Below are 21,818 nucleotides of genomic sequence, written 5' to 3'. Positions count from 1 at the left end.
CATTTTCCCTTCCCTCTCCTGACAGTCAGCCATTTATCAGTCTCCTGTACCCTTGGGGTGACTACCTCCCTGTAGCTCCTGTCTATCACCTCCTCACTTTCCCTAACAAGCTGAAGGTCATCGAGCTGCAGCTCCAGTTGTCTAACACAGTCTCTAAGCAGCTGCATCTCGATGCACCTGGCGTAGATGTTGTCATTGGTGATGCTCATAATCTACCAGAAATCCCACATCTGACTCCCCAAACAGAACACTGGCTCTGTAGTCATACCCCTTATTCTCTCAAGAGTTCAAGTCCAGTCAAGTCACTTTTTATTGTCACTTCAACCATAACTGCTGGTACAGTACACAGTAAAAATGAGACAACGTTTTCCAGGACCATGGTGCTACATGAAACAATACAAAAACTACACAAGACTACAGACCTACCCAGGACTGCATAAAGTGCACAAAACAGTGCAGGCACTACAATAAATAATAATAAATAATAAACAAGACAGTAGGCACAGTAGAGGGTATAGTAGGTTGGTGTCAAGCCAGGCTCTGGGTATTGAGGAGTCTGATGGCTTGGGAGAAGAAACTGTTACATAGTCTGGTCGTGAGAGCCCGAATGCTTCGGTGCCTTTTTCCAGATGGCAGGAGGAAGAAGAGTTTATATGAGGGGTGTGTGAGGTCCTTCATAATGCTGTTTGCTTTACAGATGCAGCGTGTGGTGTAAATGTCTGTGATGGTGGGAAGAGAGACCCCGATAATCTTCTCAGCTGACCTCACTATCCACTGCAGGATCTTGCGATCCGAGATGGTGCAATTTCCGAACCAGGCCGTGATGCACGGCAATTAAATAAGAAACAAGGAATAAACTTGCCTACTTACCCTGCCTCTGTCTGTTATCGCTGAAGGCCTTTTGAGCCAAAGTCTTACCACTCTGACTCACACTACTCAAACACTGACCAATCTGCTAGACATTACCCCTCTTTTATGGAGTATGGCTTTTTAAAGCTCTTTGCTGGACTTGCGGGGGAACACTTCTACTGTGATTGCACAGTACTCCAATCAAAGGTTGGAGACTACCTGGAAAGAATATGAGGTGGTGTTCCTCCAATCTGAGAGTGGCCTCATTGTGTCAGAAGGGGAGGCCATGGACTGACAGTTCAGAATGGGAACGGGGAAAGGAATTAAAATAGTTGGCCTCTGGGAAATTCCACTTTTTATAGATGGAGACAAAATGGTTCCCCAATTTACAGCAGGTCTCAGCTGATAGACTCAGTTTGTGTCTATAGATTTTGGTGCTGGCTTCGATTTATTATTGCCACATGTACCAAGATACTGAGAAAAACTTGTCTTGCATACAGATCAGATCTCTAACTGAGGCTGGAACTCACAGGTTAGACTTTGCATGTGTTACTCAAAGAACCAGAGGGCGTCTATAATCTGGAGTTATGCAGGCGGGCAGTGGGTCAGTTGGATTTGCAAGGCCAATCTGCGCACTGCAGAAATACACTTTAGATTGATGTAGGCTTTGCTTTGTTCTGTTTACAGAGAGTACGTGGAAAATGCCAGATAAGCTTTTAAATCACCAAGTGGGTTTAATCTCAAAAGAATTCATTTAAAAAATGTTTCAAAACAAATTTTTTGATTGTTCCCAATCTATTGAAATGAGTCCAGGATAATTTCATTTTTTTGCATAACTCATTTCTAATGGAGTATTTTGCCAGCTATCCCTTAATAACCCTGTTTGCTACAGATTTGATAGAGAATTCTATCCTCACTAGAGGCAGTGATTAATAGCCATGATCCGACTGTGTCCTGCTAAAACATGATACAGAGTGCAGTTAATCAGAAGATTAACTACAGCAGTCCCTCTAAGTGAAGGCGTTCCAATGCTGTGGTTCGGTAGACTGTTCCAGTCAGAGTGAACTTCAGAGTCGTAGCTACCAACCAGACATGCTCTATGCTTGCTGCTGCCATCAGGCAGAAGGTACTGGAACCTTAGGTCCCACACCACCTGACTCAGGAACAGTTATTACCCCACAGCCATCAGACTCCTGAGTGAACATGAACAACCTCAATCACCTCAACTCTAAACTGATTCCTAACCTACACACTCACTCTCAACGACTCTCCAACTCAAGTTCTCAATATTATCCATCTACTTATTTACATATATATACTTATTGGCAACTTGTTTTCTTTTGCATTTTGGTTGTTAGTCAGTCTTTGTGTGTAGTTTTTCATTGATTGTATTGTATTTCTTTGTGCTAATATGAATGCCTGCAAGAAAATGAATCTCAAGGTAATGTATACAACTAAATGTTTTAATGTATTAGCATAATAAAATAAAATAATGAAAGAAGATCATACTACAGGAACCATCCTCTCCACATCCTCTCTATCAAGGTATTTCAACATTCAATAGGTTTCAATGAGATCTCCTCTCATTCCTCTGAATTCCAGAGAGTACGGGCCCAGAGCCATCAACACTCCTCATATGGTAATCCTTTAATTCCCGGAATCGTTCTCATGAACCTCCTCTGAACCCTCTCCAATGCCAACACATCCTTACTTCGATAAGGAGGCCAAATCAGTTCACAATACTACAAGAGAGGCTTCAGCAATGCCTTATAAAGCCTCAACGTTACATCCTTGCTGTTATATTCCAGTCCTCTTGAAATAACTTTGTGTTTGCTTTCCTCACCACCAACCTGCAAGTTAACCTTTAGGGAACCCTGCATGAAGACTCCCAAGTCACTTTGCACCTCAGATTTTTAAAAAATTTTCTGCCTGTTTAGAAAATAGTCTGCCGTTTTATTCCTTCCAGCAAAGTGTACAGTATGACCATACACCTCCCGACACTCTATTCCATCTGCCACTTCTTTGCCCATTCTCATAATCTCTCTGTTCTCATGCGGCCTCCCTGCTTCCTCAACACTACCTGGTCCTGCACCTATCACCATATTGTCTGCTAACTTGACCGCAAAACCATCAATTCCATCATCCAAATCATTGACATACAATGTAAAAAGAAGCGGTCCCAACACCGACCCCTGTGAAAAACCAATAGTCACTGGCAGCCAACTAGAAAAGGCTCCCTTCATTCCCATTCTTTGCTTCCTGCCAATCAGCCAATCCCCCATCCATACTAGTATCTGCCCTGGAATACCATGGGCTCGTAGCTTGTTAAGCAGCCTCATGTGTGGCACCTTGTCAAAGGTCTCCTGAAAATCAAAGTACACAACATCACAATGATTCTCCTGTGTGTCATTTCTTCAAAGTATTCCAACAGGTTTGTTAGGCAAGGTTTTCCCTTGAGGAAACCATGCTGACTATGACCAATTTTATCGTGTGCCTCCAAGTACCCTGAGACCTCATCCATAATAATCAACTCCAACATCTTTCCAACCACTGAGGTCAGACTAACTGGCCTATCATTTCTTTTCTCCTGCCTCTCTCCCCTCCTGAATGGTGGAGTGACATTTGCAATTTTCCGGTCCTCTGGAACCATGCTAGAAACTAGTGATTCTTGAAAGATCATTACTTCATTACTAATGCCTCCACAATCTCTTCAGCCACCTCTTTCAGAACCCCGTGGTGCAGTCAATCTTGTCTAGGTGACTTATCTACCTTTAGACCTTTCAGTTTCCCAAGCACTGTCTTCCCTAGTAATGGCAGCTTCACACATTTCTGCCCCTGAACTTCCGGCATACCGCTCGTGTCTTCCTCAGTGAAGGTGGATGCAAAATACTTAGTTTTTTCACAATTTCCTTGTCCCCCATTAACTACGTTGCCGGTGACAATTTCCAGTAGTCCGATACCTAGTCTTGCCTTTATTTTACTCTTCATATATCTGAAAAAACTTGGGTATCCCATATTTCATCTTTTCCCTCCTTATGTTTTTTTAGTTGCTTTCTTTTGGTTTTACAAAGATGCCTCCACCTTCCAAATCGCTCCTAGAAACTCCAGCCATTGCTGTTCTACCATCATTCCTGCTAGTGTCCCCTTCCAATCTACTTTGGCCAACTTCTCTCTCTCTGTAATTCCCTTTACTCTACTGTAATACTGATACACCTGACTTTAACTTGTCACTTTCAAATTGCAGAGTGAATTCTATTACATTATGATCACGGTCTCCCAAAGGTTCCTTTACCTTCAGCTCTCTGGTCAAATCCAGTTCAGTGCACAACACCCAGTCCAGAATGGCCTTTCTGCCAGTGGGTTCAACCACAAGCTGCTCTAAAATTCCAATTTCTAAACACTCTACATATTCCCTGTTTCAGCTGTGACTCAGGGATGCCCGCAACATAATTCCTACGAATCTATAACTGTGCTTCAAGATCATCTACCTTATTCCGTATACTGCGTGCATTCAAGTATAACACCTTCAGTCCCGTATTTATCACCCTTTTCAAATTTGTCCCCCGTTACACTCCAGCTCATCCCACTAACTGCAATTTTGCCTTACCATCTGCTTGTCCTTCCTGACAGTCTCACTACACAGTGCCTCTGCTTGTTTACCAATTGACTCATCCTCAGCCCTATCAATCCCCCTGCCAAATTAGTTTAAAACCTCCCTGCCCACAAGGATATTGGTTCCTCTCAGGTTCTGGTGTAACCGTTCCCTTTTGTACAGGTCATAGCTTCCCCAGAAGAGATCCCAATGATCAAGGGTCCTGACGAAGGGTCTCGGCCCGAAACGTCGACTGTACCTCTTCCTAGAGATGCTTCCTGGCCTGCTGCGTTCACCAGCAACTTTGATGTGTGTTGCTTGAATTTCCAGCATCTGCAGAATTCCTCGTGTTTGCGATCTAGAAACCTGCCCCCTTCACCAGTTTTGACATAATTCCAGCTCCAACTTAGCAGGCCCACAATTTACTAACTTTATACTTTATACTTTATTGTCGCCAAACAATTGATACTAGAGCGTACAATCATCACAGCGATATTTGATTCTGCTCTTCATGCTCCCTGGAGTACAAATCGATAGTAAATATTAAAAATTTAAATTATAAATCATAAATAGAAAATAGAAAAGGGAAAGTAAGGTAGTGCAAAAAAACTGAGAGGCTGGTCCGGATATTTGGAGGGTACGGCCCAGATCCAGGTCAGGATCCATTCAGCAGTCTTATCACAGTTGGAAAGAAGCTGGTCCCAAATCTGGCTGTATGAGTCTTCAAGCTCCTGGGCCTTCTCCCAGAGGGAAGAGGGACGACAAGTGTGTTGGCTGGGTGGGTCGTGTCCTTGATTATCCTGGCAGCACTGCTCCGACAGCGTGCGGTGTAAAGTGAGTCCACGGACGGAAGATTGGTTTGTGTGACGTGCTGGGCTGTGTTAACCTTACTAACCTTTGGAATGTGGGAGGAAACTGGAGCTCCTCGAAGAAACCCACACAGTCACGGGTAGAAGGTAAAAACCCCTTACAGATAGTGGCTGCAGCAGCACCCCAATGTTCCAGCTGGCGCTGTGAAGTGTTGTGTTACCCGCTACACTGCAAGCTGCCAGTGCAAGTGGTAGAGGCAGGTACAATTACACTTAAAATGTTTGGGCTGGTTTACGGGTAGGAAAGGCCTAGCAATATGGACCAAATATAGAATCAGAATCAGGTTTAATGTTATTGGCATTAAGTCATGAAATTTGTTGTTTTGTGATAGTAGTACACTGAAATACATAATCATAAAAAGGAACTTTAAATTACAAAAATAAATATATATATTATAATTTTATATTTTATTTGGTTATTTATTTATTTATATGAAAATTAAATTAAGTAAGTAGTGTAAAAAGAAAAGAAATAGTGAGGATGTGTACATGGGTTCATTGTCCATTCAGAGATCTGATGGTAGAAGGGAAGAAGCTGCTCCTAAAACAGGCAAAGTTCAAAGCCGAGAGTGAATTTAATATCAAAGTGTGCTATATATCGTGCTACATTGAGATTCATTTTCTTGCAGGCATTTACAGAAAAAATAGAAATACAATATAATTTGGCTGATATACAGAACAGCCTGCTCCTACACTGTATATAACTTGGTGATTCAATGCCTCGATGACGATAATGAAGCAACATTTCACAGTGCCAGTGATCTCTGATCGGAGTTCAATTCCTGCTGCTGAACCAGAATGGGGAATGGAACACGAGAGAAGTGGGAGGGGGGAGACATTACCAAAAGTTGGAGAAGTCAATGTTCATGCTGTCAGGTTGGAGGCTACCCAATTGGAACATGTGTTGCTCTACCAACCCGAGCTTAGCCTCACTGTGGCAGTAGAGAAGGTTGGGGACCCACATGTTGGAATGGGAAGGTAATTAAAATGAGTGGCCACCAGAAAATCATACCTTCTGTGGTGGATGGCCCAAAGATGCTGGACAAAGCAGTGTCCCTGTGGGAGTTGCAGTAAGGCAAGGATTAAAGGATGTGTCCAGGCGAGCATGGCTGTGGCAGTGTGCGGTCAAACCCAGACAGGGGAGACCTTCCTAGAACATAGCTCCCCTTTGCACAAAAAGGGGCGCTGGAGACAGATGAGATAGGAATAACAGAAGGATGTGAAACATGCCCAACAACTAAGGGACAATTGCTCTATTCACTTCAAAGTGTCATCAGTTGCCAGCTTACATTTGTACTCCAGGGAGCGGGAAGCGCAGAATCAAATATCGCTGTGATGATTGTATGTTCTAGTATCAATTGTTTGGCGACAATAAAGTATAAAATATAGTTTCTATGGACTTTTAACACCTCTATTATTGAATTGAATTGACTTTATTCCTTACATCCTTCATATACATGAGGAGTAAAAATCTTTACGTTACATCTCCATCTAAATGATCTTGCAAATAAAGAATTTAAACCTACACAATTTACCAAATGGTCAATATTTGCAACTGATAAGCTAATTCTGTATAAAAATAGTAGCTTTCTGTTCAAACTTCAAAATGGTGTAGGCAACTGGGGCCATACTGATCTCAGTGTGCAAAGCAAAATAAGGTGCGGTTGAGTTGTAGGAGTGTGCGTGCTCTGGGTCCAGTTACTTTATTTTATCTTATTTTATTTTATTACCAGCAACAGTACCCCAATTGGGTCTCACTGATGTAGAGGAAGCACTCTCTGTGCTTTCAGTCTTTTGACTCTTCTGCCTGATGGGAGAGAGGAGATGAGAGAATATTCAGGGTGGGTGGGGTGTTCGATTTTGCTGGCTGCTTCACTGATTCTGCAAGAAATGTAGACAGAGTCTATGAAGGGGAATTATTGTTCAAATTGTAAACATTTATCATTAGTAATCGAGCAGAATGGTTTGCTTAGCTAACTGTACAATTGCAAGATGAATGTCAAGACTCCATAGCTGCCATATAAGGGAGTTTGCTTGCATTATTATCTATGAATCTAACAGTCCAGTTAGGTAGAAAATGTCTCACAGATGTATTTTTTTGCTGGGAAGTTTGCAGGTTAATCTGGAATGTTCATTTTAAACCCTTGCCAAGGCACACAACTGTAATTAAAAGCACAAAACTTCAGAGCTTTAAACAAAAGAACTCCAGTACTGTCATCTGTATAACGTTTTTAATCAAACAGTAATGTCAAAAAAAAAAGAAAAACAGCTTGGAGTACCATAGAAAATGAAACCCCCCATTCTAACCAATTTTTACAGGAACACCATCGAGTGTCCTGACCAGCTGCATCACCATCTGGCACGGGAACTGCAAGGCATCTGACTACAAGACCAAAAAAAAAGGATTGTGAGGACTGCTGAGATGATCATCGTTGCCTCTATTCCACCCATCAGAGATAGTGATCACACACAGAATGCTGGAGGAACTCAGCAGGCAAGGCAGCATCTATGGAAAAGAGTACAGTCAACATTTTGGGCCAAGACCCTTCTGCAAGACCCCAAAATGTCGACTGTACTCTTTTCCATAGATGCTGCCTGGCCTGCTGAGTTCCTCCAGCATTCTGTGTGTGTTGCTTGGATTTCCAGCAACTGCAGATTTTCTCTTCTTTGGGAGAGATATTGACTAGGAGTGTTGTGCAAACAGGGCCCTTTACATTGTCAATGATCCCCTCCATCTGTCAAACATCTCTTTGACCTTCAGGGAGGAGGTAACTGTAGCATTAGGACAAGGACTGTTAGATGGGAAACAGCTTCTTCCCCCAGGCCATGAGACTACTGAACTCCCTGACTCCATCCAGATCACACCACGTATGTGGGGCTAATGGCGCTATACTGTTTACTTCTTGGCTTGTATTGTAAATGCGCCTTGTTATTTGCTAATTTATTTGTGGTAATATTACTTTATGTGTTGAGTGTGATTTATATGTACCGCTTTGTGCACCTTGGTCAAGAGGAACATTGTTTCATTTGGTGATATACATGTGTACGCTTGTTTGTGAGTTATATGTACAGTGGTGTGCACCTTGGTGGAGAGGAGCGTTGTTTCGTTTGGTGGTATACGTGTGTTCGTTTGTACATGAGTTATATGCACGGTGTTGTGCACCTTGGTGAGAGGAACGTTGTTTCGTTTGGTGGTATACGTGTGTACAGTTGTTTGTGGGTTATATGCACGGTGTTGTGCACCTTGGTGAGAGGAACGTTGTTTCGTTTGGTGGTATACGTGTGTACGGTTGTGTGTGGGTTATATGCACTGTGTTGTGCACCTTGGTGAGAGGAACGTTGTTTCGTTTGGTGGTATACGTGTGTACGGTTGTGTGTGGGTTATATGCACGGTGTTGTGCACCTTGGTGAGAGGAACGTTGTTTCGTTTGGTGGTATACGTGTGTACGGTTGTGTGTGGGTTATATGCACTGTGTTGTGCACCTTGGTGAGAGGAACGTTGTTTCGTTTGGTGGTATACGTGTGTACAGTTGTTTGTGGGTTATATGCACGGTGTTGTACACCTTGGTGAGAGGAACATTGTTTCGTTTGGTGGTATACGTGTGTACGGTTGTTTGTGGGTTATATGCACGGTGTTGTGCACCTTGGTGCAGAGGGTCCTTTTTGATGGCTGTTGCTATCTTGAGGCTGTTCTCATTGCTGGGGAGGTTTGTGCCCGTGATGGAGATGGCTGAGCCTCTGCGGCCCCTTGTGGTCCTGCACATTGGAGCCTCCATACCAGGTGGAGATGCAACCAGTCAGAATTCTCTCCACTGTACTTCTGTAGAAATTTGTAGCAGCCTTTGGTGACGTACCACATCTCCGCTCAAAGTTGAGCTGCTGGCGTGCAACTTTTGTCACTTTGATTGCATGTGGAATTTAATTGCTGATTTTAATTGCATGTGGAATCTTTGCTAACTGGATGTTCAGTAGAATGAGATAAGATGGGTGTACTTGTACATTCTAGTTATCTTGTGCAGTGTGATGGAACACGCTCACATTACTGGATGAGTGTGGCTTCAGTAACTACCACGCAGCTCAATGCCATCCATGTCAGAGCAACCTATCGGATTGAGTCGCCATCCACCAGTCGCACACTGTGACGATGCCTCCATTAACTGTCAACTGTCTAATAACTCCATCAACTGGTATGTGCCAAGATGATGCCAGTGAATCACGGCAAAGTCTTGCTGGCTGCTTATAAAATTTCTATTTTGAAGATAGACAAATACTTTTTTTTTGTTCTGACCAAGTAACTGAACAACTTCAGCTTGGAATCCACTCTGGTAAATCTTTCCCTCACTGACTCCATCACCTCCCCGTCCTTGCCAAGGGACATGCTGAGGGACATGTTTGATGGTGCCCATCCCTGGCTGAGGTATGTCCTGCAAATGGTGACCTCAGAACAGTCAATGTACTTTATCCTGTGCGCTCTCCTGTAGCCGGGACCCCCAACAACATTCCTCCCCATCCTTTAAATAAAATACAGTGGGTAACTTCACTCAGCTTAACTCAGCCCTTTACTGAACTGTTCCCACAACCTATGGACTCACTTTCAAGGACTCCTCACCTCCTGTTTTCAATATTTATTGCTTATTTGTTTATTAATATTTTTTTTCCTTTTAGCATTTGCCTGGTTTGTTGCGTTCGCCCACTGATTGTTCGTCCATCCTATTATGTGCGGTCTTTCATTGATTCTATTGTGTTTCTTACTGTGAATGCTCACAAGAAAATAAATCTCTGGGTCATATATGGTGACATATACAGCATGTACTTTAATAAATTTACTTTGAACTTTGAACTTTGAAGAAAATGCACTCCAGAGACTCACCAAGACCTCACCAATATCAGAAGTAACGCCCTGGATAAACCATGCCTTTCTTGAGTATTGGGCAAGAGTTCATGCCTTACCCCAGGAATACAAAAAGTAGTGCATACAGCCCAGTCCATCACGGGTAAAGCCATCCCCACCATTGAGCACATCTATATGGAGCGCTGTTGCAAGAAACATCATCCATTATCCATGACTCCCAGCTTCCAAGGCGTGCTCTCGTCTCGCTGCTGCCTTCAGGAAGGAGGTACAGGAGCCTCAGGACCTACAACACCAGGTTCAGGAACAGTTATTACCCCTCAACCATCAGGCTCTCGAACCAGTGGGGATAACTTCACTCAACTTCACTCATCCCAACACACTCAACTTCACTCATCCCAACATTGAACTGTTCCTACAACCTATGGACTCGCTATCAAAGACTCTTCATCTTACGTTCTTGATACTTATTGCTTATTTATTATTATTAATTTTATTTCTCTTATTATATTTGTACACGTTTTTGTCTTTTGCACATTGGTTGTTTGTCTGTCTTGTGTGTGGTTTTTCAATGATTCTATTCTGTTGCATTATATTTATTTATTTAGCGATACTGCATGGAACTGGTCGTTTTGGCACTTTGAGCCACACTGCTCAATAACCAGCAGTTCAACTCTAGCCTAATCACAGGACAATTTACAATGACCAATTGACCTAACAACTGCCATGTCTGGACTGTGGGAGGAAACTGGAGCACCCGGAGGAAACCCACGCGGTCACGGGGAGAACATACAAACCCTTACAGTCAGCGGCGGGAATTGAACCCTGGTCACTGGTACCACACACCGTTTTATTAACCACTATGCTGCCGTGCTGTACGTAGGAGCTCCAATGCACAAGATTATAAAAGGTTGTAGAGGGATGTAGGCTCCACCGGGCACAACCCTCGCCACTATCGAGGACATCGTCAGGAGGGGGGGTCTCAAGAAGGTGGCATCCATCACGGAGAACATCAGGATCAGAATCAGAATCAGGTTTACTATCACTGGTCTACGTCATGAATCTTTTTGTTTTGTGGCGGCAGGGCATTTCAATGCATAATCATAAAAAAGCTATAAATTACAATAAGTATTTATAAAACAAGAGAAAGCTTCAGTTTCTTCCTCCAAGTCATCAGACTCCTCAATACCCAGAGCCTGGACTGACACCAACCTACTGCCTTCTACTGTGCCTATCGTCTTGTCTATTATTTATTGTAATGCTTGCACTGTTTTGTGCACTTTATGCAGTCCTGGGTAGGTCTGTAGTCTAGTGTAGTGTTTGTGTTGTTTTATGTAGTTCAGTGTAGTTTTTGTATTGTTCATGTAGCACCATGGTTCTGAAAAACGTTGTCTCGTTTTTACTGTGTACTGTATCAGTAGTTATGGTTGAAATGACAATAAAAAGTGACTTGACTTGACTTGAAGTTTAATTAAGCAAGTAGTGCAAAAAGAGAAAAAACACTGAGGTAGTGTTTGTGAGTTCGTTGCCCATTCAGAAATGATGATAGACGGGAAGGAGATGTTCCTGAGATGCTGAGTGTGTGTCTTCAGGTTCCTGAAACTCCTCCTTGGTGTAGCAATGAGAAGAGACGAACTTTGACAAACTTCTGTAGCTGAGCAGTGGAGAGGATACTGACTCGTTGCACCTGGGCCTGGTATGGAAATACCAATGCCTACAGGAAAATCCTACAACAAGTAATGGATATAGCCCAGTCCATCACAGGTAAAACCCTCCCCACCAATGTGAAGCACTGTCAGAGGAAAGCTGAACCCACCATCAGGGACCACCCCCCCCAACTCCACCCAGGCCACGCACCCTTCTCACTGCTGCCACCAGGAAGAAGACAAGCTGAGATCATTGTTGGTGGGAACATCTCAATCAATGAGTATAGCTATGCCCTTCAAGAGCCTGATGGTTGAGGGGCAGTAACTGTTCTTGAACCTGGTGTTGCAAGTTCTGAGGTCCCTGTACCTTCTACTTGATGGCAGCAGCAGCGAGAAGAGAGCATGGCCTGGGTGGTGAGGATCTTTGGTGATGGATGCTGCTTTCCTACGACGGTGTTTCAGTGATTCCACGGCTCATACATGTCTAAAACAAGAGGTCTATGGTGAGAGGGACAGATCAGAGGGTTCTTACACAGACAGCGGTCGATATTTGTAACAGGCTGGCAGAGAAAGTGGTGAAACCAGATCCATTTACTACACAACACATAAATAGGGAAGGCAATATGGCCCTAACACTGCCAAAAGGGATTAGCACACTATAGAAGAGCAAAAAGGTGGGATAGACATGAAGGGTTGAAGGGCCCTTATCTCTGCCATACAACTCTTGACTGTGAGCTTGTAAGTTACTTGGAGACATCCGGAAAAGGGTGTGTAAGGCTTTATAGAAAGTCTGTTCTTCATAGCAACATTTATGGCTGTCGCACAGTTTACGTTTCTTCATCTCGGAGTATAATCCACAAGGTCCCACAGTGTAGATCAGGAATTTAAGATTCATGATTGAGCTAAGAACCCTGACCTCAACACTAAAACGCTTGCATGCAACCTAGCAGCATAATTCAATGATTGAAGATTACTCTCGAGTTGTATGGGCTGAGAATATCTGCTTATGTCCAGTTTAAAGTTACAAAATATTTGGCAGGGCACAAGAAAAGGGAATGCGCATTTCATTATGGATCATTGGCCATGGGATGCTGAGTTTCGCATTCCAAACTTGTTCATTTTTTCACCACAGTTCCCAGTTTGAGAGGCATATTCTCTGTGTAGAGATAGAGATGGGGTGATCTGGATATTAAAGGTTTAATAACTAACCTTTCGCTAGCATTATTCCTTGGGCAGTTTTCTCCTTCCTCGTCTGCATCAGCAGCCCGTCAGTGACTTACCAAAGATCAAATGTATGGCAGATGGATGAACACTGTCTGTTTGCAATAACAGTGAATTGTCCAGCCAATTGGCAAGGACTGCAATCATTTTTAAAATTTGAATATTAATATTGAAAAATACAGCCTGATTTTAAATTGAAATAAATTACTCCGTCAGTATTCTTGATGGAAATTTTCAGAGTCATGCAGCAAAGCGATTAAAATCAATTCAGATTCTGTGATGGGATCATGAAATGTGCATTACATTGCAGTGGAGGTCAGGGGCAACATGGACATTTACATATAACAATATCAGAGATTAGCTGTATTTGTCACATGTACACTGAAACACCCGTCACTGGGACCGTGGAAGAGCGTGAAAGGTCGGAAGCCGCGGGGTCCAGGCCTCAGAGCATATCGACGTGACAGGACACGATGTGTGGACGGAGATTTACAGGCCGAATCCAGCTGGCGCGTATCCACATGTCAGAATCCATTGTTTGAATGGAGATTTAGGTGCCGGGCCAGATTGGAAGGGACAAAGTGCCGGGGCCCAAGGTGAGGTACCGGCCATTTCAGATCCCTGACCCGTGATGCTGAACTATGAGACTCTCCTTACAGAGTTCAGAAACGCTATTTGTTGGCAGTTACTGTTTGCATTTATCAAAGTATACATACTTTGATAATAAATGTACTTTGAACTTTGAACACCGAAACATACAGTGAAATTTGTCTTTGTGTCAAATCAAGTAAGTGAAGACATGCTGGGGTCAGTCCGCGAGTGTCACCACGCTTCCAGCTCCAACGTAGCACGCCCACGACCTACTAGCCCTAGCAAGTACATCTTTGGAATGTGGGAGGAAACTCACACAGTCGCAGGCTGAACATACACACCCCTTACAGGAATCGAATCCTGACTGGTGATTGTTAGCACTGTTAAAGCAGTTGCACTAACCGCTTCACTACTGTGGTCCCCTTCCTGCCAATTCCTAATTGCCTCTGAACTAAGAAGATAAGGAGATTAGTATAGAACATGGAACTTCGAAAATCGAATGTAGAAGAGCTCACCACGGGGACAAACACTTCAGCCCAAGACGCTGTGTCAGACTAATTAAACACCAAGTCCCTTCTGTGTGTACGTGGTCCACATCCCACCACTTGTGAGCCTATCTACCAGCATTTTCAATACCCCTCTCACATTTGCCTCTACGCCACCCATGACAGCCCAGTCCAGCCACCCGCTACTTTCTGTGTAAAGAAAAACTTGTCCCACGCATCTCTTTCAAACCTTTCCGCTTCTCACCTTACATGTATACTCTCTAGTCTTAGACATTTCAACCCTGGAAAAAAGATATACTCCCTGTCTGCTCTATCTATGTCTCTCATAATCTTATAAACCTCTATCAGATCTTCCCTTAGCCTTAATCGTGCTGCTGCCGAGGCCTCCGCCAGTCAGAAATGACCATGCACCTTGCGTCCTAGCTGTCTTGGTACACAAGCCAGGGCAGTACGATGTGGAGAGCAAGCTGTTGCCCATCTAACAAGCTCCCCCTCTCCACACAACTGATGAACCCAAAGGAACGGCAGAGACCAATACAGTTTGGTACCAGCCAGCGTTGAACACAACGCGGGACTGCCTTAGGGACTCCAGCTCTGGATTTTTCCCTCAAGGTTTACTCCCGAAGCCTTCCCTGTGAGTGGCTAAAGCCCCAAGGCAGTGGAAGTTTGAAATCAGAATTTTCCTTCTCTTAGATGAGCTGTTAATCACGGCTGACGTGCCCCATCTGCCCAAAGCATCTGGTTTTAAGGCGCCAGTAACACGCCTTTGCCCTTCTCCTGTCTGTAGAAAAACATTCTGTTGGACTTAGGAGTTAAGCCACATGTGAAGGCCGGGAGCTGGACTTGGATGTCAGCGGCTATTGGAGGCGCATTTAATAGGTAGTGGGGGCTTGTTCCCATTACCAACTCCAGCTCTAACAACCTTAAGGAAACCTTACTGGAAGAAATATACAGTGCATATTCTTCAAGTTGGAAACACACCAAACTTGCCCAGATTTTTCATCAAAGATGTTATTTTGAGTTCACAGGAGCATTCAGTAATGCTGGTAGTTCAGGATGTGCAAGACATTGAACAAGATAAACAAACACTGTAGGAACACATATAAAAAAAAACTCATTTTTAGAAGGAGAATAATTTAATGAAATTTAATTCAAATTAAAATAAAGCCTATTTACTGTGTGGAGTTGGGAAACAATGGTGGTTTGAAACCCTTCCTTAAACATTAATTGAACTAATTTTCAAGGACTGTGTAACTGATGTCCTCAATATTATTTATTTAGTTAGGGTTTTTTTGTATTTTCACAGTTTGCCTTCGTTTGTAAATCGGTTGTTTGTCAGTCTTTGTGTGTGGTTTTTCATTGATTCTATTGTACTTCTTCGTTCAATTGAGAATGCCTACAAGAAAATGAATTTCAATAGCGTAAGGTGACATATATATTGTTTGTTAATAAATTTACTTTAAACTTTTGAATTTTGAACTGGTGACTCTAGAACACTGCATGTTAATAATGACCAGAAACACAACAACACTGTGACACACAGAATGCTGGAGAAACTCAGCAGGTCAGGCAGCATCTATGGAGGGGAATAAACTGTCAACATTTTGGGCTGACACCCTCACAACAAACCTCTTGGCATCACTCAAACCTTTCTTCAAAATTCCATTTATGCCTTGTGACGTGTGATTATAAAGTTAGCAGAATGCGAATCGGGTTTATTATGGCTCATGCATGATGTAAAATGTGCTGATGAAGGATCTCAGCCGGAAGATGAATTCACCTATCACCTTCCTCTTCTCCTCCTCCCTCCACCTTCTTATTCAGGCTTCTGCCCACATCCTTTCCAGTCCTGATGAAGGGTCTCAGCCCAAAACTTTATTCCTCTCCATAGATACTGCCTGACCTGCTGAGTTCCTCCAGCAGTTTGTGTGTGTTGCTCTGGATTTCTGGCATCTACAGAATCTCTTGTGTTTATGGTGTAACCCTTTGTTATTTTGTAGCAGCAGTACAGTGCAAAGACATTCAAATACTATAGATACGAAATAAGTTCAAGTGCAAAAGCATAAATAGTGAGGTAGTGTCCATGGGTTCACGGTCTGTTCAGAAATCTGATGGTGGAGGGGAAGTAGCTGTTCCTGAATAGTTGAGTGTGGGTCTTCAGGCTCCTGTACCTCCTTGCTGAGCAGAGGGCATGTCCCAGATGACGATGTTCCTTAGTGATGGATGTCACCCTCTTGATGCAATTCCTGTTGAAGATGTCCTTGACGGCAGGGAAAGTTGTGCCCTTGATAGAGCTGTCTGAGTTTCCAACTCTTTGCAACCTCTTGTGATCGACACATGGATTAGAAGAAGATATGGGAATCAAAATTGGTTTATTATTGTCGCATGCACCAAGAAACAGAGAAAAACTTTCTTGTATACTATTCGCACAGATCAGATCAAGGCAGAGCAATAACAATGCAGAATAAAGTATAAAAGCCACAGAGACAATGCAGTGTAGATAGACAGTACAAGATTATAGCAAGGTAGATTGTGAGGTTGAGTCTATCTTATCCAGGGTTAAGATTTGCCTTGAGAGAGAGATCTGTGCCCTGGAAAACATCACGGTTCCAGCAGCATTTGGTGAACTCTCACTGGACCATGAGACCATGAGGTCACAGGACACTGTAGGAGCTAAATTAGGCCAGTCATCCACTGTCTGCTGCATCATTTGATTATCGGTGATTTATTTTCCCTCTCAACCCTATCATTTTTAATGCCCCTACTAATTAAGAACTTATCAACCTCCACTTTAAATCTACCCAGTGACTTGGCCTCCATAGCCGTCTGTGGCAAAGAATTTCACAGACTCACTGCTCTCTGGGTAAATAAATTCCTCCTCATCTCTGTTCTAAAGGGAAGTCCTTCTGTTCTGAGACTGTGCCCTCTGGCCCTGATTGTACAATGGGTCTGTTCACTAGTCTGATAACAGCAGATGAGATGCTATGTAGATCAAGGGACCACTTTGTCAAGCACCTTTGTTCCATCTGCTACAGGCCCAGTAGCCAGGCATTTCAATTCTACTTCCCATTCCAATTCCAACATGTCTGCCCATGGTGTCCTCCATGACCACCATGAGACCATTCTCAGGCTGGAGAAGGAATAACTCGTATTCTATCAGGGTAGGTAGCCCCCCCCCCAACCTCACAGCGCTAACATTGATTTCTCCAACTTCCACTGATTTCTCCACCCCCGCCTCCCCCGCTTATTCCATTCCCAATTATGGCCCCCCTTACCCTTCTCTTCTTCTCACCCACCTATCATTTGCCCCTGGTTTCCCTTCTCCTTCCCTTTTCTCCCATGGTCCACTCTTCTGTCAAATTTGTTCTTCTTCAGCCCTTTATCTTTTCTACCTATCACCTGCCAGCTTTTTACTTCATCCCCTCTTCCCCCACCCACCTACCTTCCCCCCTCACCTGGTTTCTCCTACTACCTGCCAGCTTGTACTCCTCCCCCTCCCCCTACCTTCTTATTCTGGCTTCTTTCCAGTCCTCAATGACGGTTGCAGCCCAAATCATTAACTATTTATTCACCTCCGTAGTCACTGCCCGACCTGCTGAGTTCCTACAGCACTTTGTGTGTGTTGCTCTGGATTTCCGGCGTCTCCTGTGTTCACAGTGGGATAGAACCTGTCCTTGAGCTGGTGATACATCCTCTCAGGCTTTTCAAATGTTGGCTTCTTGAAGTCACCCACAAGGACACACAGCTAGTTTACTTCAGGTAACACCGGTTGCCAGTTGGTGGAATCGGAATGGTCCTTTTGTCAGCCCTGCAGGGTCAGAGGTCTCCCCTCACAGGTCAGCCTATTGAAGAAGGATCTTGCTGCATCACACAATCAAACTCTGAACTCAACAAAAGAACAAACACTCGAGAGGCTCTCTCCCTGGAACTGTAAGTCAGTGGGTTTCATCAGTCTGCCTTCCACGGTCAAATAAAAAAAATATTTTGCAGCCTACCCAAAGTTTGAAAGAAATAATGAAAGGAGCAACTTTTCATTCGAACCTCCGGGGCCTGTTCTGCGTTTTTTTTTTGCACAATATTAAAATGCATCTGTTGACATTTTTCAACTGAGTTTGAAAATGTTGTGGATCAGCTGAAAGCAATTTGCTTGGAAATGCAGCTGCCAGGAGGATAAGATTTTCTTTCGTTCGTTTACTTTGAAATGCTTTTATAAATGCCAAAATACACAAGGCAGAGAAATTGCTGACACATGTGCTCGGAGTACGACAGCCCAACACTCTCTCATTTATGTCCCTGCATGCTAAAATCATCGTTGTTTATTTAAAGTAACCAGAGCACTTTAGCCCTATTACAATTTGTGTTGTGTAGTAAATCAAAATCGCATCACATTATAAAGGTCCTAGATGTTTATTATTAATTGATTTTCCTGTTCTGTTCCTGAATATTTATAGAACATTTTAATTTGCTATTTCACTTGCAACTGAGATCTTATCAATACTAAAGAAATAATCTGAAAGCGATTTTATGAAATGTTTCATGTGTAGAAACCTTTCCAATAAGGTAATTAAGTAATAAGCATCTGTGGAAAAGTAAGCAGGTATTTAATTCACTTCCCAACTCCTGTGCTTATTGAAATTCAGTTATTTCTCGTCATATTCTTTTGAAATAAAATTTCTTTGATCTTTTATTGCAGTACTCAATGATTTTAAAAAATATATCAAAACGTGATTTAATCCGAATCAGAATCAGCTTTAATATCACTGCCACATGTTGTAAACGTTTGTTATTTTGCAGCAGCAATACTTTACGATACATAATAAATTACAAATTACAGTAAGACAGAGGCAGGGCAAAGACGTGTCTCTACCGAAGGAGGTGTAAGGCACTGCTTCCCCCCGCTAGCCTACAGGTCCCCCTTGGACAAGGTGCAGCACCTGCTTGGCCCACCACTCCCCCGATCATGTTCACGTGAAACCATGGGAGCGGATGGTGGATGGCCATATGAGCAGCTGGAGTATATCACAAGTCCTGGTTACGCAACCACTGACACCAGGCAGACAATCTCTCAATCAATGGCTGGGGTCACCTGTCTTGTAAAGACACTGCCCAGAAGAAAGCGATGGCAAATCACTTCTGTAGAAAAAATTGCCAAGAACAATCATGGAGACCTTGATTGCCTGTGTCATGTGACACCACTCTTAATGGGGATTATATACATATGTACTTTTATATATATATATATTTGTTTTCATTAAGTAACTAGTGCAAAATGAAAATATTGAGATGATACACATGGATTCATTGATCTTTCAGAAATCCGATGGCAATGGGGAAGAAGCTGTTCCTGAAACATTCCTGAAATGCCCTGAAGACCTGATATCAGATTCCATACCTATGCAGATGGCAGCCAATTCTAAGAGCTGAGCATTTAACCCACCCATCACTACTGCGGTCAGGCTGCCTACCAATATTAGATAGATTGTAGGTGAGCTGCCGTTTCTGTTCTTTTTCAATAAAAGATTACCATTACGCACACGGCCCCTGCCACTTATAAAGTTCAAAGTAAATTTATTATCGGAGCACACATATATCACCATGTACAACCCTGACGGTCTTTTTCCTATGGGCATACCCGCAAATCTATAGAACAGTAACTGTAAACAGGATCAATGAAAGAGAAGAGCATTGAAAACAACAAACTGTACAACTGCAAATATAAATAAATACGGGGCCTATAAAAAGCATTCAAATCCCTCCACCCCCTTGGAAGTTTTCATGTTTTATTGTTTTACTACATTGAATCACAATGGAGTTAATTTGTTCTTTTTTGACACTGATCAACAGAAAAAGACTCTTTGGTGTCGAAAACTTTCGGGGGGTGGGGGTGAAAACTTTTTATAGGCACGGTAACAATAAAAAACAAGAGCATGAAATAAAAAGATAAGGTGTCCTTAAAGTGAGAACTGAGAGAACATCTCAATAGATGAGTGTAATTATCCTCTTTTGTTTGCGAGCTTGATGATTGAGGGGTAGTAATTGTTCATGAACCTGGTGGTGTGAGACCTGAGGCTCCTGTACCTTCTACCCAGATGGCAGCGGCAAGAAAGGAGCATGGCCTGGGTGGTGACAATCTTGGATGATAAATGCTGCTTTCCTACGACAGCGTTTCATGTAGATGTACTCAAAAGTTGGGAAGGCTTTTCCTGCCATGTACTGGGCTGATCTTCTAGGGTTTTTTGTTCAAAGTTATTGCTGTATCCATATATATAACTTAAATAAGTTGTGTAAAAGGAGAGCAAAAATAAACTGAGGTAGTGTACATGGTTTCATTGTCCATTCAGAAATCTGATGGCGGAGGGGGAAGAAGCTGTTCCTAAAAAGTTGAGTGTGGTTCTTCAGGCCTCTGTGTCTCCTCCTTGATGGTCACAATGAGAAGGGGCATGTCCTGGGCGATGGGTCCTTAATGACGGACGCAGTCTTCTTGAGGAACTTCCCTTTGAAGATGTTCTCAATGCTGGGGAGTCTAGTGCCCGTGATGGGGTTGGCAGAGCTTACAACTTTCTGCAGATTTTTTTCCGATCCTTTGCCTCCTGATGAAGGACCTGCTTTTGCTACAGAGAACGTCTGGAACTGGTACAGTCGGTTGTTGGTAAATTAGAGAAATTTTCAAGCACCACGCCAAGAGTCTGATCTGTGTAAATGATCTACAGGTCAAACCATGGCTTTCAAGATTGTGTTTTCTTTTGGTTAAAGTGCACAGTTACGTCCATGATCATTAGTTAAAAAAAAGATTTTCCTTCATAGACACAGTCGTCATGTTCATCAGAATTTTCTCTGACTTTGTTATTTGTAAGTGATTTTCTCTACCAGGGCCATAGAGGAACTGTTTCTACTGACAGAAGAAGGGGCAAAGGTGGATCACAGGCATCTTAAAACCAGTGGAGTTGGGCGGATGGGGCTTGTCAGCCGTAGTTGGCAGCTCATCTAGAAGGAAAACTGATTTCAAACCTTGCGGCTATACCCACTCATTGGGAAAGCATTGGGAGTGAACACCGAGTGAAAAATATGGAGCTGGAGTCCCTCAGGCAGTCCGACATTGGGTTCCATGCTGACTGGGAACTTCCGTTGGTCCCAAACTGTATCGGTCCCTGCCGTTCCTTTGGATTCATCAGCTGCGTGGAGAAGGGGAACCCACTGCCTGGGCAACAGCTTGCTCTCCACATCACACTGCCCTGGCCTGTGTATTCGACAGCTAGGACACAACATCCATAGTTGACCCTGACCAACGGAGGCCAAGAACAAGAGGAACAAATCAAAGGCCACCAGGTGTCCAGCCTGGAATTCCTGGATTAACTCTATGGATCTCTTCCTGGCTGTCTGGGCTAATTCTCTGCAGTCTGAACACAAATGACACATCAGGTCGATGGGATTGCTTTGACCTACCCAGAGAAAATCTCTCATCCATTGCTCATGTAGTTGCCTTGGACATGATATTTGGAGACACTCTGAACTTGGCAGCACCTGATCCACATCGACTCATAGGCAGGGTGATAAGGACATGAGATCAGGGAACGTGGGCCAGGCACACAGTCCACCATTGAACAAAATCATGGCTGCCCTGTACATTGTCTCAGTCCCACTATCCTACCCGTTCCCCATAACCCTCGGCTCCTCTGAACAACAAATACCTGTCCA

The sequence above is a fragment of the Mobula hypostoma genome, chromosome 21 (assembly GCF_963921235.1).
Source record: "Mobula hypostoma chromosome 21, sMobHyp1.1, whole genome shotgun sequence".
NCBI classification, from domain to species: domain Eukaryota; kingdom Metazoa; phylum Chordata; class Chondrichthyes; order Myliobatiformes; family Myliobatidae; genus Mobula; species Mobula hypostoma.
Note: the sequence above shows the minus strand (reverse complement) of the source record.